Source organism: Schistocerca americana, chromosome 1, assembly GCF_021461395.2.
Source record: "Schistocerca americana isolate TAMUIC-IGC-003095 chromosome 1, iqSchAmer2.1, whole genome shotgun sequence".
Lineage (NCBI taxonomy): Eukaryota > Metazoa > Arthropoda > Insecta > Orthoptera > Acrididae > Schistocerca > Schistocerca americana.
In genome coordinates, this window is record NC_060119.1 from 700,970,840 (window position 1) to 700,986,548 (window position 15,709).

Here is a 15,709-nt window from a genome sequence, read left to right on the forward strand (position 1 = left end):
ATAGACAATTCATGGAGCGAGTACCATATCAATCGCACAACATCAAGGACAGGCTTTTGATGGTGGGTTTCACAAGAGCTCTCAATCTCTCAACCTTATGTATGTATCCACGTTACCAATTTACGATTGCATCCCCACAGCCAACTCCATGTTTACAAATCCTTACCTTGAATTTTTTTTCCAAATTTCAGCTCTGTATTTTCACTAGCCTCTTTGGATGTTAGAGGCTTTGAGCCCATGTGGCTCTTCTTCCATCAGCAACACCGAAGTCTTTTGAGGCTAGAAACGTCCCTTTCTGCCAATGGGCTGAACCCATTCTCAATGTTGAAAAACCAAGCGATATCTTATGCACTTGCGGAGATTTTAAGGTCATCAACGCCCAACCAGTCATTGATGTGACCCAGTAGTTACCAGTAGTTAAAGTAGATGACATTATGGCCTATCTAGTGGGCAGAAAAGTGTATCTGAAAACTGACGTGAGAGATGTGTACCACTAACTGCCATTCAGACTGTTCCTGTGTAACGTACTTCCCTTTGGTATAGCCTACACCCCTGCATTGTTTCAACAATATCTGGAGTATCTCACTTACGACGTACCAGAAACAGCAAATTACTTGGATGATATTCTTGTTGCAGGCTAAGATACCCAGGACCTGCCCAACAACTTGGATGCTCTGTTCAAGGTCCTCCAACAGGCCAATCAAAAAGGCAACAGCAGCAAGTGTTGTTGCTTTGTTCATCAAGTTGAATCTCTTGGACACATTTTCCATGCTGCTGGCCTCTGCCCCATGCTTCAGTACACTGAGGCAGTACAAAAACTTGTAGCTCCTAACAACAGCATCCAGTTGAAAGCTGTGTTGCCACAAATGAATTACTAGTGAAAGTTTATTCCCCATGTGACCACCACTGCCGAACCGCTACACCACCTACTGTGGAGAAACGTACAGTGGTAACGGATCCTTGCATGTGACAAACTTTTCAGAAACTTAAAACATGCCCTTCTCCATCCCTTATGCCAGATTTACTATTCTGGCAGCAGACGAATCAGACTATGGGATGGGAGCAATCCTGTCCAGCTTGATTGGCAGGGTGGAATGCCCAATCGCTTTTGTGTCAAAAATCCTCATCACTGTTCAGCAAGATTATAACCAGATTGAGACAGACGCATTAGCCACTTCTTTTGGCCTTAAAGAGTTCCATGATTTTTTTTTTTTTTTTGTAGTAGGCTTTTCATATTATTCGTCGACCATAAACCTTTTCTTCGTCTTTTCAGGGCTTTGACAAACATTCCCACCTAAATCGCATTCTGCCTTCAGCAGTGGGCCCTGTTCCTGTAGAGCTATAATTATGATATCCTTTATAAATCTACCAGACAACATGCAAATGCTTGGCTGTTTTCCTGCCTACCACCGGGTCAGGACCCATTGTTCCACAAAGGCACATCACACAGTGGAGGACCCAAATCTCAGCGAGATCCTCTACCAGGTACACCACAGTTAGCTACCAGACTTCAAAGCTCCAGACCGACGGCACTGTCAGACTGAGCTCTCAACACCGAATTATGTGCTGTTGCTCCAAGTAGAAAACAGCCTGACCTAGGTGGTCATCCCTGCATCACTCCAGAAGCACATTCTGTCACTTTTCTATCTGGAACACTCATACGACATAGGGCCATGGCCAAGGTGACTGCCACACCGGGTAACCAAGCGGTCTGAGGTGCCTCATCATGGTTTGCGTGACTCCCCCATTGGAGGTTCGATTCCTCCCTTGGGCATGGGTGTGTGTGTTGTCCTTAGTGTAAGTTAGTTACATTAAGTAGTGTGTAAGTTTAGGGACCGATGAACTCAGCAGTTTGGTCCCATAAGACCTTACCACAAATTTCCAAATTTTTGTCAAGGTCACACTTGAGGACAGACACTATACCACAAACATGTCAACCAATTATGACCTCACTGTCGTCCTTCTCCTGAGAAAATACCACTTTCTTTTGTTCCAGAGATAGAGCCATCTGCTGTCTCCACCATGGACACAGCCAGACTATCTCAACTGCTGTCAGTGTCCAGCTCGCATTCAACTGCTTCTCCACACAACACACCAGGACTGACATCAACTGATGTGGACATCATCCCACCAACCACCTTGGCCAACAGCACAGAACCTGCCTGCTCCAGGATCATCGAGTTGAGCTTCACACTCTTCTCTCTATGCAGGATGGGAGGGATGCTGTACCAAGGCTTCAGGCCTGCAGTGTCAGCAGCCAACATCATTTCAGTGGTTGGAAGATGCCCTAACACACATGGGACAATTTTCCGATCATAGATATGCTCTGACTGTCCACCAGGAAGCAACACAAGTGCCACTAGAGGCCACAGGCCACACATACCAGGCCAGCGCCATGTGTATTTAGGGCAGTCCTTAGGCCAGACCAGTTTATTCCAAGTGTGCTCTCCTGGGCCAGGTGCCGACTCCTCAAGGAATCCCCCACTTAGGATTCCCACTCAAGAATCGCCTCCACGATGTTGCTGCCACTCACATCTGGTTTATGACCCTGGAAGCTGCCAGGTATGGGGTTTGCGTTCATGACCTCCTCGCCAAAGAAGATGGGGACTTTGTCACTGTGGTAGACTTAAAAGACTTGTAAATTTTGTTCATTTTTCAAACAGCAACACGCCGGACTCAAACAATTTTGCTCTCTACAGGACTTACACTTTGTTCATTCAGTTTGTACTTTAACACCGAGCATCCTACAGGACATTTGCTACTATAAAGTGTGTGTTTAATGAACTTAGACTCAGTGAGAATCTAACTGACGTTCAGCCACCAGAAGTATTGATGTTCTATTTTAAGAAGTGACTTATTCTGTTTTGTTTCAATCCATTTTGAAGTAGATATCTGTTGACCTCTGATAAACTTGGTCAATCATTGCAACCTGAATATTTTTTGTGCAACCGGCCATTGATATTATGTATCTTTTTTATTATGAGTTCTCATAGATCCAAAGTTACTTTAAATGGATTACAATATTTCACTCAATAGATAAAGCTGTCCGTATTTTTACAAAGTAACATTGGATCGGTGAAATGAGTTTTGCAAACTCATAATGAAAGTAGTACATGTGGGAATTTGGATAGATCCAGTATAGACATATCGACATGAACTAGTTTTGCAAACACTGCCAAACTCTTAGCCATCTCCAGATCGACGAATTATTTATTGAAGATCATGGCCCATGCAAAATTTTTCCTGGTAATACACAGGGTGTACATAAAGTTCTGGAACACTTTCAATTATTTATTTCACAAGAACTAAACATTGTACAGATGTCATACATATTGCATTTTGAAGACAAACTCTGAAAGTTATTTTACAAACATTCGATATGCGATCCATGAGTGACGCAGCAGACGTCAATATGTAATCGAATACTTGCCATACCCGTCCCAGCATGGCATCGTCGACTGTAGCTTCCCGTATTCTCTCCCGGAGCTCTGTTACATCACATGGTAGATACGGTACATACACCAGATCTTTAATGTGTCCCCACGGAAAGAAGTCACACGGAGTGAGATCTGGCGATCGGGAAGGCCATTTCTTGAAACGGCTGTCCCCTTCTGTAGCACGGCCGATCCATCGATGCGGCAGCACCGTGTTGAGGTACCCACGAATGCTTCTGTCACACGACTTTCCACAATGCCGTTGGAGCCATTTCGAGTTCACGGGATGCACGACGCACCTATTTCTTTGCACTGTTTACGAATGTCTCTCGTACGCGCTCCACATTCACTTCACTCACACTGGGACGTCCGCTTCTCTTTGCCAGGCATAAGCAACCCGTCTTAACGAATTTGTTGTGCCAGTGGTAAACGGCCTTCCTTGTTGGTGGCTTCTTACCGTACTTGGTTCTAAACACCCGTTGAATAGCTTTGGTACACTAGTTCTTGTCGAACTCCAACTCACACTAAGCTCCTCAGCACCTGAACGCGCCATGTTTGCGACTAGCGCTGACTATCGGCAAATTACTAAACTGCGTTGTGGCGGAATACATGAAAAAAAAACTTTCAGGGTTTCTCTTCAAAATGGCATATGTATGATATCTATACAATGTTTGGTTCTTGTGCAATAAGTAATTGAAAGTTTTCCTAAGCTTTATGTACACCCTCACTTCTATGCGCTTTAACACCTTTCCCATTTCGTTGTTAAGTGAATTTCGCGGGTGTTTCTAACATTCTCCATTGTTCGGTTGGAAACTGCATTGATCATAAGTTTAGATAAACCCCTCCGTAAGTCAAACATCGTGGGAGCCCTCTTTCTGGTGTTAAGATCAGCATACTCTTTCAACCAGTGTGACTTGTTGAATGTAATAGCACAGGAAGCTACTCAGTCTCATTCTCAAACAGGGATATTACTGAAGGTTTCTATAATGTGTCATGTATCTCTTTTTACCTACGAGAGTCATCATCAACTTGGGGAGGGAACTGTTTAATGAAACAAGGTGCTCTGAGCATAGAGAAAAATCGCTGTGCGTGTCATGCAAACTACAGATATTAGGATATGCCACGTCTGCCACCATGACGTATCCTACACCATTCAACGCGGCCATGTTTTTGAAATCACTTCATTCAACGATTTCGCCAACGGACAGTTGTGTAACCCCTCCACTTGGTAGAGATTATTCCATGGCATGCTCCAATATATTGCATACATCCAAATATAGGATGTTACTGATGGTGTCAGACGCGTTGAACTCCTCACCCAGTTAAGGGTTATTTTCCTTGGCGAGCCTGTGGACACAATGGCAAAGCTCTCCTCAAATTCTGCTTTCGAAGAATGAGAGCTTGTCACCCTCAGTCAAAGGTTCAATGTTTCGATGCTAAACAGTGTCTTTTACAGCACTGTGTCCCACGAAAACCCTGTCATGGACCGAGCGAGGTGGCGCAGTGGTTAGACACTGGACTCGCATTCGGAAGGACGACGGTTCAATCCCGCGTCCGGCCATCCTGATTTAGGTTTTCCGTGATTTCCCTAAATCACTCCGGGCAAATGCCGGGATGGTTCCTCTGAAAGGGCACGGCCGACTTCCTTCCCAATTCTTCCCTAATCCGATGAGACCGATGACCACGCTGTCTGGTCTCCTTCCCCAAACCAACCAACCAACCAACCCTGTCATGGTGTAATAGAAAGCTGGATACAGAGTGTATGTTCCCATGCATGCACTCTAGAATTTCCCAAAACGACTGCAAGTGGATGTAAATATGTCTCCATATAAAGTCTTGCACTCTTCCCTAAATCACAGGTGTTAAACTCCTGCCAAATATTCACTGGGTCCCCACACTCGGCATCCATTATCGTACTGCAAGATTACTGGAAACAAGCGGCTATGTCAAGCAATGTGGTTTCATTGAGTTTCTCCATTGAATCCAGATATTTGAATGTGATGATCCTTTCCTAAACATCATCAGAATGTGTATGTTGTTTGAGGAGCATGTCTTCCAGATGCACTGTTTCTGAAGTGGAGCATACAAATGGTTCAAATGAGTCTGAGCACTAAGGGACTTCCTTCTGAGGTCATCAGTCTCCTAGATCTTAGAACTACTTAAACTTAACTAACGTAAGGACATCACACACATCCATGCGCGAGGCAGGATTCGAACCTGCGGCCGTAGCGGTCGTGCGGTTCCAGACTGTGGCGCCTAGAACCGCTCGGCCACTCCGACTGGCGTGGAGCATGCATATAATGTAGTAATTCTGTGAAGCACAGCATAAAATTTGAGGCGATTCGCTTGGAAAATCAAATGTATTTTTTCGTGGTCTCAGGCTGTACACTAACCTGATCTTTGCGCAATCCAAAATCGACATAAGTGTTTGACAAGAAAATGAGCATCACATCTGCTCAGATTGTGGAAAAATACAGGTATGTATTGTTGCACTCGGCAGTTCAGGTTGCATGGTGAGTCAGATGGCAATGACCCTTGCACGGAGATCCTGCTTGTTGACTTAAGTTTTTTCTCGTCATTTTCCTGCGATTCGGTCGTGAGTATATAGTGGAATAAACCACTTCGACCTCCCTTGTTCAAGCTCAGAATGAAACCATCTCGCAGCATTTGACTGCTTGACATATACCTAGATGTGATTCAGTTGCCGAAAACTGTCAATTTTGCCTTTACAATAATCACGTAGAGTATGTACATTTCTCGACATATTATGCTTATATGAAGAAGATATCGACATCTGCTACACCAATACTACTAAGCTTCCGAAGATGATAAATTAATTTGTCAAAACCGGTAAAACATAGCAAAAAATATACTTGCAACTGAGGGTTGAATTTTATTATAAAAAAAATTGCAGTTGCTGAAAATAACTGCCATGAATAAAAGACTAAATCGTTCTGTTATATCTATTTTCGAAGAATTACTGACAAATAAAAACTTTTATTTTGTCGAGTACACCTTCGGCAAGGTTTAAATTTTGAGAAAAATGGAAAAGTGTAAAATATTGACAGTTATCGAAACAAGCAGATGAAGATGGGTAATACTTAGAAGTCTTGTCGATTTGCAATGCACTGAACAAACAATTTTCGTATTCACTTTCAGTAAACTGGATCTCATCTTTGTACCAGATTTATCGCCAGAAAGGTCACCTGCTGTTTCGTGATCACTTGGAAAAGCATTTTCGATGGTAACGATGCTCTCAGGATCAATCTGAACAGTCAGGATCACATTCCTCAATGCACCTTTCTGAAAGTTAGGATTGTAGCGTTACTCTACTTCCTTTGGGGTTCACTGAACTGAAAATACTACACTAAATGCGTTTTCGTGTCCCGAGGACTCTTAAGTTCGTTGTTTACAATGCTTGCCTTGATAACACTACAGTCGCCTGAGCACGTGAAGAGTGTGCCTCCTCCCCCTACCCCCCAATAGGGAGGTACTGAATAGCGCACACTGCTTGATCAAGAAATACGAAAGTTACTACAACTTCATACTTTCTTAGTCACAGTGACTCCGCAACGCCGGTAAAGGGTTAACGAAATGATACTTCTAGTCTCCAGAAATACTCGTTATTCAGTAACGAATAAATACGACAAGCAACAGCCTTTACTCCTGAGCCATCAGCTTGTCTAAGAGTAGTCGGTAGTTGGGTGACATGCCGCTAGGGTCGCCGCAGTAGGCGGTGCAAGCAGGCGCCGTGTAAAAGCGACCTCCCGTCCGGCTCTGCTCGTTAGCGGCGCTCGTGGGGTAGTCAGAAGGTCCCGCCATTACTTGGCTGTCCGCGGGGCCGCCGGTGATCCGTCAGCGGGCGGCGGGGCGGCCCTGATGGAATTCCGGGCGCCAGGTGCGAGCACAAAGCCCCGCCATTGTCGCCGTCTGGATTGTGCGCCGCCGATTGATGGCGGCCGGCCAGCCAGCCGCGACACGTGCGGCGCACAAAGGCCGACAGCGCGCCGTGCAGCGCCGCCATTCAGCCGCTGCTGCTGCACGCCGCTGAGGAATTTTGGTGCAGCTGTGCAACGCGACACAGCACATCAGTACGATAATCTCAATCACCGCACGAAAGCAGAAGGAACATTTTCTGCCTTCTATAAAGCTTAGCTAAATGAAATCTTATCATATACTGACGTCCAGTGGATGGATTAAAATTTCTTTTCTTTTGTTCAATTTCAACATCGCTCACTTTCGTCTGTGAAGTTATTTTCAAATCATTGCCTGCTGTATTAGAAAGTAGGGGAGTAGAGGGCATTTAAGAAAAAATTTGCTTTTTGTTTCATATGTAATTACTAATAAGTAACCTGAAAGCAAATTTTACTGTACTAAATCAATTTAAACGTAAAACAAATATAAAGACAGAACAAATAAAACAGTAAATGGTGTTTAGCTTCAGATTCACAAAGATGCGATTCCGCGTGATTTCCCACCCCGTAGGGTAATTATCCGCAGAGGCAGGGAAATTGTGCGGTTGAGAAAGAAAGCTTATATCAAATATACATGAGTCAAAATAATCACCACGTAAATTCAAATAACTTACGGGAATGCAGCCGGTTGTCGTGGACAACTGCCCGTACTTATATCCGAGCCACCCTGCCATTTTCAAGGAAAAAGAAAGGGATCAAATTGCTCTGAGCAAAAAAAAATGGGTTCAAATGGCTCTGAGCACTATGGGACTCAACTGCTAGGGTCATTAGTCCCCTAGAACTTAGAACTAGTTAAACCTAACTAACCTAAGGACATCACAAACAGCCATGCCCGAGGCAGGATTCGAACCTGCGACCGGAGCGGTCTTGCGGTTCCAGACTGCAGCGCCTTTAACCGCACGGCCACTTTGGCCGGCCTGCTCTGAGCACTATCGGACTTAACTTCTGAAGTCATCAGTCCCCTAGACTTAGAACTACTTAAACCTAACTAACCTAAGGACATCACACACATCCATGCCCGAGGCAGGATTCGAACCTGCGACCGTAGCGGTCGCGCGGTTCCAGACTGTAGCGCCTAGAACCGCTCGGCCACAAAAGCCGGCATCAAGGCAAAACTGCAACTGCAAGCGAATTTAAAATTTCGGTTCCCAGAGAAACTCCGGAAAGGTAACACTTAAAAAACACTAGTGCCCTCACTAACCAAAGATGACCGACGTCAGAAGTTATCGATAGTGTAATTAATATTCAGTGGGTGACCAAGCATAAATTCTGTCCTTCGGCCTTTAGACAAGGGATAGAGCAGGATTCTTTGCAGAATTTAAACAAAAACCACCATCTCCATTTATATTACTTGCTAATTTAATTTCAAAAATTTCCTTTATAACGCTATACCAATAGCTCGAAGTGCATGCCAGAATCTCCATGTTTTTATATTCGATAGGATGACCAGTGTCAAGAAAATGTTCTGCAGTGGCGGATTTGGGCGGCTGTTGTAAGCGTATGTCACGCATTATGCTCATTACACTTTTCCTCCACAGTCCTGATTGTCTCGCAAAAATATGACATTCCACAACTGCAAGGAATACGGTAGACACCCACCGTACGCAAACGAAGATAACCCTTTACAAAACCTAAAAGGACCCAGATCTTAGCTGGCAGTCGAAAAACACACTTCACATCGTATTTACATAAAATACGACCAGTCCTGCTCTAAATGATACCTACGTAAGGTAAAAAGGCCACAGACTTTGGTGCCACCTCGGTATGATCATCTCTCATCGGGTACACCATTGGTCCTTCTAGGTTCCATTGAGGATAATCTTGGGTTGCATAAGGCGAGTGTCTACTGTATTCCTTGCAGTTGTGGCCTGTCATATATTGGTCATACTGTCAGGACTGTGGAGGACCGGTGTGCTGAGAATAAGGTTCAAATGGCTCTGAGCACTATGGGACTTAACATCTGAGGTCATCAGTCCCCTAGAACTTAGAACTACTTAAACCTAACTAACCTAAGGACATCACACACATCCATGCCCGAGGCAGGATTCGAACCTGCGACCGTAGCGGTCACGCGGTTCCAGACTGTAGCGCCTAGAACCGCACGGCCACACCGGCCGGCTGAGAATAAGGTACACATGCTTACAAAAGCCGAGCAAATCCCCCATTGCACAACATTGTTTTGACGCCAGTCATCCTATGGAATGCAACAACACGAAGATTGTAGCATGCACTTCGAGCTATTGGGTGTAATGTTATTAAGGAAGCTGTCGAAATTAAATTAACAATTAACTTAATAAACAGAGACCGTAGTTTTTGTTTAATTCTCTCCCTGTCCTCTCCCTTGTCCAAAAACAAAGGGACAGAGTTTATGCTATCTCACATGATGATTACTAATTTCACCATCGATAACTTCTCACGTCGGTTCCCTTTGGCTTGTGGTGGCGCTACAGTTTCCAATGTGTGTGTGTGTGTGTGTGTGTGTGTGTGTGTGTGTGTGCGTGTGTGTGTGTGTGTTAACCCTCCGGAGTTTCTCTGAATACCAAGGTTTCAAACTCCCTTGTACAGCGCTTACTTGCGTTTTGCCTTGAAGATGGCAAGGTGTGATCCTGTCGAAATTTGGGCGATATTCCCGTAAGTTACCTGAACATTGTTTACCTCGGGAAAAACTCAGCTCTCACTCCAGTTTCTGTTAGACAGTTTGAATACTGAAATATGTTTAAAAAGTAATGTGGAAATTGGAATCACTTTTATATTCACATGTAAACAATTCCTAGAATGTTTCCAGAATGAGATTTTCACTCTGCAGCGGAGTGTGCGCTGATATGAAACTTCACAGTTTTAATCTGCCAGGAAGTTTCAATTCCTAGAATGTTTATTTCTTGAATAAACAATTGTCACAAACATGGTCTTTTGGTGAATCTTACTGGCAAATTAAAGGTGTGTGTCGGACCGAGACTCGAACTCGGAACCTTTACCTTTCGCGGGCAAGTGCTCTACCATCATAATTTTTTCTTTCTTTTTTTCATTTTGTTCGTTGTGGTTCGTTGTATTTCGTCGTAGCGGACGTCACATGACGTCCGTTGAAATTTCGTTCTTGATCTTTCCACTCAGTTTTTTTTTATTTTTTTTATTTTTTTTATTGCAGAGACCAGCCAGCTCTCTGACAGAATACGCTGAGCTACCGTACCGGCATCCCATCTGAGCTACCCAAGCATGACTCACACCCCATCCTCACAGCTTCACTTCCGCCAGTACCTCGTCTCCTACCTATCATACTTCACAGAAGCTCTCCTGGGAACCTTGCAGAACCAGCACTCCAGGAAGAAAGGATACTGTGGACACATGGCAAAGCCACAGACTGGCGGATGTTTCCCAAATGAGATTTTCACTCTGCAGCGGAGTGTGCGCTGATACGAAACTTCCTGGCAGATTAAAACTGTGTGCCGGACTGAGACTCGAACTCGGGACCTTTGTCTATCGCGGGCAATTGCTCCACCATCTGAGCTACCCAAGCACGACTCACGACCCGTCCTCACAGCTACACTTTCGCCAGCTCTCCTGCGCAGGGGAGCTAACGTGAAGTTCGGAAGCTAGGAGTCGCAAGATGGTAGAGCACTTGCCCGCGAAAGGCAAAGGTCCCAAGTTCGAGTCTCGGTCCGTCACACAGTTTTAATTTGCCAGGAAGTTTCATATCAGCGCACATTTCGCTGCAGAGTGAAAATCTCATTCTGGATAGTCTTCCGGTGTCTTCTCCAGTCCATAAGCATGATTCCAAGCAAAGGACCAGACACATGTACGCAAAAATTCTGGCTTTACCTCTTTCTCCGCAGATGCATCATAGCTCATTAGTTTCATTATTGATTTCAGTGGGACAGCCAGCTGGTTGTCGTATTTACTGTAATCGCCATCATCACATATGCTGGAACTTCCGATACCTCTGATGACTTTTTGTGTTTCCTTCTTATTTCAGGTATTATTTTTCTTCTTTTCTGGCTGTTCAGTAAAGCACTGACTTAGAGCTTTCTCGTTCTTGTCCTTAAGAAGTTTCTTTTCATGCTTAGCTTTCTTCTTCATTTCAGTTTCTTCTAGGGATCTCAAAGTTTTTTTTTTTTTTTTAAAAAAAAACAGGTGCTCACCTATTGTCTTTCAGTGCACCATTACCCCAGTCTCCCATTTCGTATTAAAATTATCGCATTTTTTATGTTAAAAGTTGTACTTAGAAAGCAAATTCATGCAATGATACAATAAATTACAGGTTTTAGTAAAATATTCAGATAAAAGTAAATCGGTGCTAACTGCATAACTGTAAACTTACCTATTTATTTTCTGTCTGCTGAAAATTTTGTCCCATTTTATTTGTCGTACATTCATGCACTCCAAGCTCAAATAGCGCCTGTGTTTGTTACTTACAGGAACCAGAAAAGGGCAGCAGTACTAGGAAGTGGTCATGCTTATTGCAAGCTTCAAATATCGGATGCATACTGTGCAGTCCTAAGGCATCGACTGCACACCGACAAGCACAGCACAGCACAGCGAAACGGCATCAAGGAGGCGCAGCAGTACTGAGTATTAGGAAGACGATACTTAGCCTGCATTCTGCGAGTAGTAATAGTGAACAGTAATTCCTTGTGGGAGGAACGAGCTGCACCTAAAGTTAATTATATTGATTTTCTCTTCAGAAATAATGTGTTCATTTAATCTTCATGTGCTTTGTTCAGATGATTTTGGATTCGTGCCACCAGCCATCGCAACTTCTCTCCTTCCTCATTTGTGCCAGTGCTGTCTGCCACAGTAGCCAGCACAACGCATGCGATTACCCATTGCACTCAGTTACCCAACTCTGCCTTATGTCTCAAGTGTGGCACATTTAAAATACCGACGTACAAAAATTACGGATTGTTTAATCGAAAGAATAGAAACAGGACTTAATAGTGCAAGCCATCAAAATTTGCATACTTTGGCAGATTGAAAGTACGATGGTAACGTCGTAGGGATTTGGTCTAGCATGTAGTAAAATTAAATACACTTTATGTATAACTGAAAGTGGTGAATTTACTGCAAAGAGAACTTCACATAATAAAACATTTTATCACATTAATGGACTTCACAGCTAAACATATAAAGAAAGTGTATTTTTGACACAACGGTAACTTTTAATTAAACTTAATTTCTGTTTAATATTGCTACATACTAATCCAACCCACTTTTTTTGAGTGACAGTACTACTGTAATGACTGTTGTAATTTTCATTAGCATAGCCTTTTATTTTGTCTTCTTCGTTGTCCCACAGTTCCTACTATGTATACATAAAGCTATAAAGCTTTTAAGGATCCATTTTGTGTCGTGTTCTTTATTTTAAAGTCCGGCCTCTCAAGTGAATTTTAGTTGTGTACGATTGATGACATTTCGACTGTAACACATTAACTGAAAGTACCGCACAATTGGACACCACTGAAGAAGGCAAAATAAAAGGGTATCATAATCCACACTACGACAGACAGTGAGGAAGATTATTTTTACTTAAAAAATTATTTCTGCTGTGGAATCCGTTGCTACTGAAATTTTCCAACTTTTTCACCACGTGTAATTACAGGACTACTTGAACTCTAACGCGTGATCCTTTTGATATTGAGGACTACTCTGTGATGAAAGGGCTGGAACGAGACAATAATTCACGGCGGTATCCATCAAACCAGACAGACGACTGACGGTTCTAAAAAGGATGTATATACGTAAAACATACAAGTACTACGAAGTCCTATTTCAGTTCTCCGACTAAACAATAATGGCTGTTTCACATTTATGTTTTAGCTACATGACATTTCATACCCATTTCAGGCAGTAATTTGAAAGGAGATATTTTAATCCTTCATCAGAGTGTTGCCATTTAGAATTAGACAACATGTATCGAACTGGATTCCACTGCAAAGAAATAATTGAAAACGCAGTTACTTTCTGTTTACGCACAAACACATGCCTTAAGTAGTTTACGCCTGGATAGTCATTAAATTTATTTATTTACAACCGTGATTACTGCTGTTATGCCATTCTCAAGTAAAAACTGTAACAAAATACTGTTGCTGAAAAATCCAATTCAGCTACGTAGGAAGTGGCGAAATGTTTTTTTTAAAATGAAATGTATTTTACAAAAAAAATTCTTGAAAATAGAACGTACCCAGAAAACCAATTTATTTTTATTTTATTTTATTTTTTTAGCAACTGCATTTTGTTACAGCTTTAACTTGGTATAGCATAGTACCTGAACTCACGAACTTAAATAAATTACTTTCCAAACGGTAAATGTTGTCATTTCTTGTAAATTTTGTTTTCTGAACTGAAAATACGTGACTAAAACTTTCCGTAAGTGAATATGTCAAACAATATGTCAAAAATTGTGATATCTTAGAGAACCCTGCTAGCACTCTTCTACTCTTTCCTTCTTAAAAGGAAATCAAGAAAAGTCGAAATACATAGGGGTTGTAATATTTCATACAAATATGTAATAATAATAATGGTAGCTATTATTTCAATAATAATAATAATAATAACAATAATAATCTCATGAGGCTGAATGGCTTGGTGCAGGTCTTTCAGTTGGACGTCATTTCAGCGACATGTGTGTCCCTAACCTTATCCATTTATCTAGCACGTAGAATCCGAACCCCGACTCGTTTCTGGTGAAACTCTACATTCAGGGGTAGTCAATATTTTTTTACCTACAGCCCACTTTTGTTTCTCTATTAGTATCCGAAGCATCGCAGAGTATCCGAGGCAGATACTAGAAACAGATACAAATTCCACAGATCAACTCCTAACTAATAAAGAAAACCATACGGACATATCACCAGACACACACCAAAAATATGGACGTGACACAACAAATGTAATCGATTAGTATGACATTGAGACAAACCTGCGTATCAGTTAGCTCGAAAATAAAGATATATCTCAAACGGCACTGCCCTTAGTTACAAGTCTCAATCATCCAAACAGACACACAATATGCTACCCAACCACTGAGCAAGCAGATCGTATACTCCTCCGAACTGGAAACCCAACCGACAAACGTGAGCTCTGCAACGTCTTGGGAGCAGCACATACATGGAGGGGAGAGGGCTTAAACTTAGACAAAGTCTACAAAGACTTTGTAAGAGCACAAGGACGGGTCTATTTCAGCGCCAAAGAGACTACACCAGGTATTCCGCTTACACTAAATATCCATTCTGAAGATTGTACAATTAAATTGTATGGGGAGTACATTAGTAGGTATCGAACTTGGTTGGCTTCTGGACGAAGTGGGAGCGGATTTACTTCGTCTCCAGGGACAATACACGCGTGGCGGAAAAAATAGTTATACTAATTCTCATTAGTATAACTGTCTGGTGTATTCAAAATAAACTCAAGATAGCTGCAAATAAAATATTGTATTAATCTAAGAGAGGCTGAAACGGAACCGAGTTATTAAACTAGATAGCATTAAGACAAAGAGGAAACAAGCAACACAATATTTAGGAATACACGTTGACGAACGACTTGCTTTCAGTGTGCTCAGAAAACTGGCAACTGACAACACGCCGAAAGTAGTGCACAAACTTAAAGTTCTAAATACCACACGATACCGACTACTTCTAAAGACACTACGAACGTGTACACAGTTCTCTCGGAAGCCATAGTATGCTTTGCAGCAAGAGGGTGGGCTCACCGTCTATGTCTAGTGACCTATAGAAACACAGTGAGGTGAGGACAGAGGACCGTACTACTCAGAATGTCGGGTGCTTTTGGCACCACATCAACAGAAGCCTTGTGTGTGGTTCTGGGGACTTGCCCCGTTGAGATCACTATCCATCACAGAGCAGCGGTACACTGGCCAAAGAAGGGCAGACACGACAAGGCTGTAGAAATAACAGGGGAAAACATCGTAGACATGCGTCAATTAAACAGCTGACGCCTTGACGCACGGCAACGGGAATGGGCGACGACCACCGAAGGCCGTCGCGTTTTCTCTCTCTTTCCAATACAGAAACGACTGAAGCATGCGGATCCAAGCCGCGTCATGGTTGACTTTTTGACCGGCCACTGCCAGTACCCAGCACATCTGACCGCGTGGGCCTCGGCCAGCGGGCTACGTGCACATGTGGGACATATGGGTCTCCTGAACAAGTGGCATTACATTGCAACATCCTCAAGCACGTAAGACCGGTAACAAAATATAATGACGTCAAAGAGATGTTAGTGTGACCCAGACAAATGGTGTGCTCTAGGTAACATCACTGATAATGTTTTTAGAACACTGCATGACGC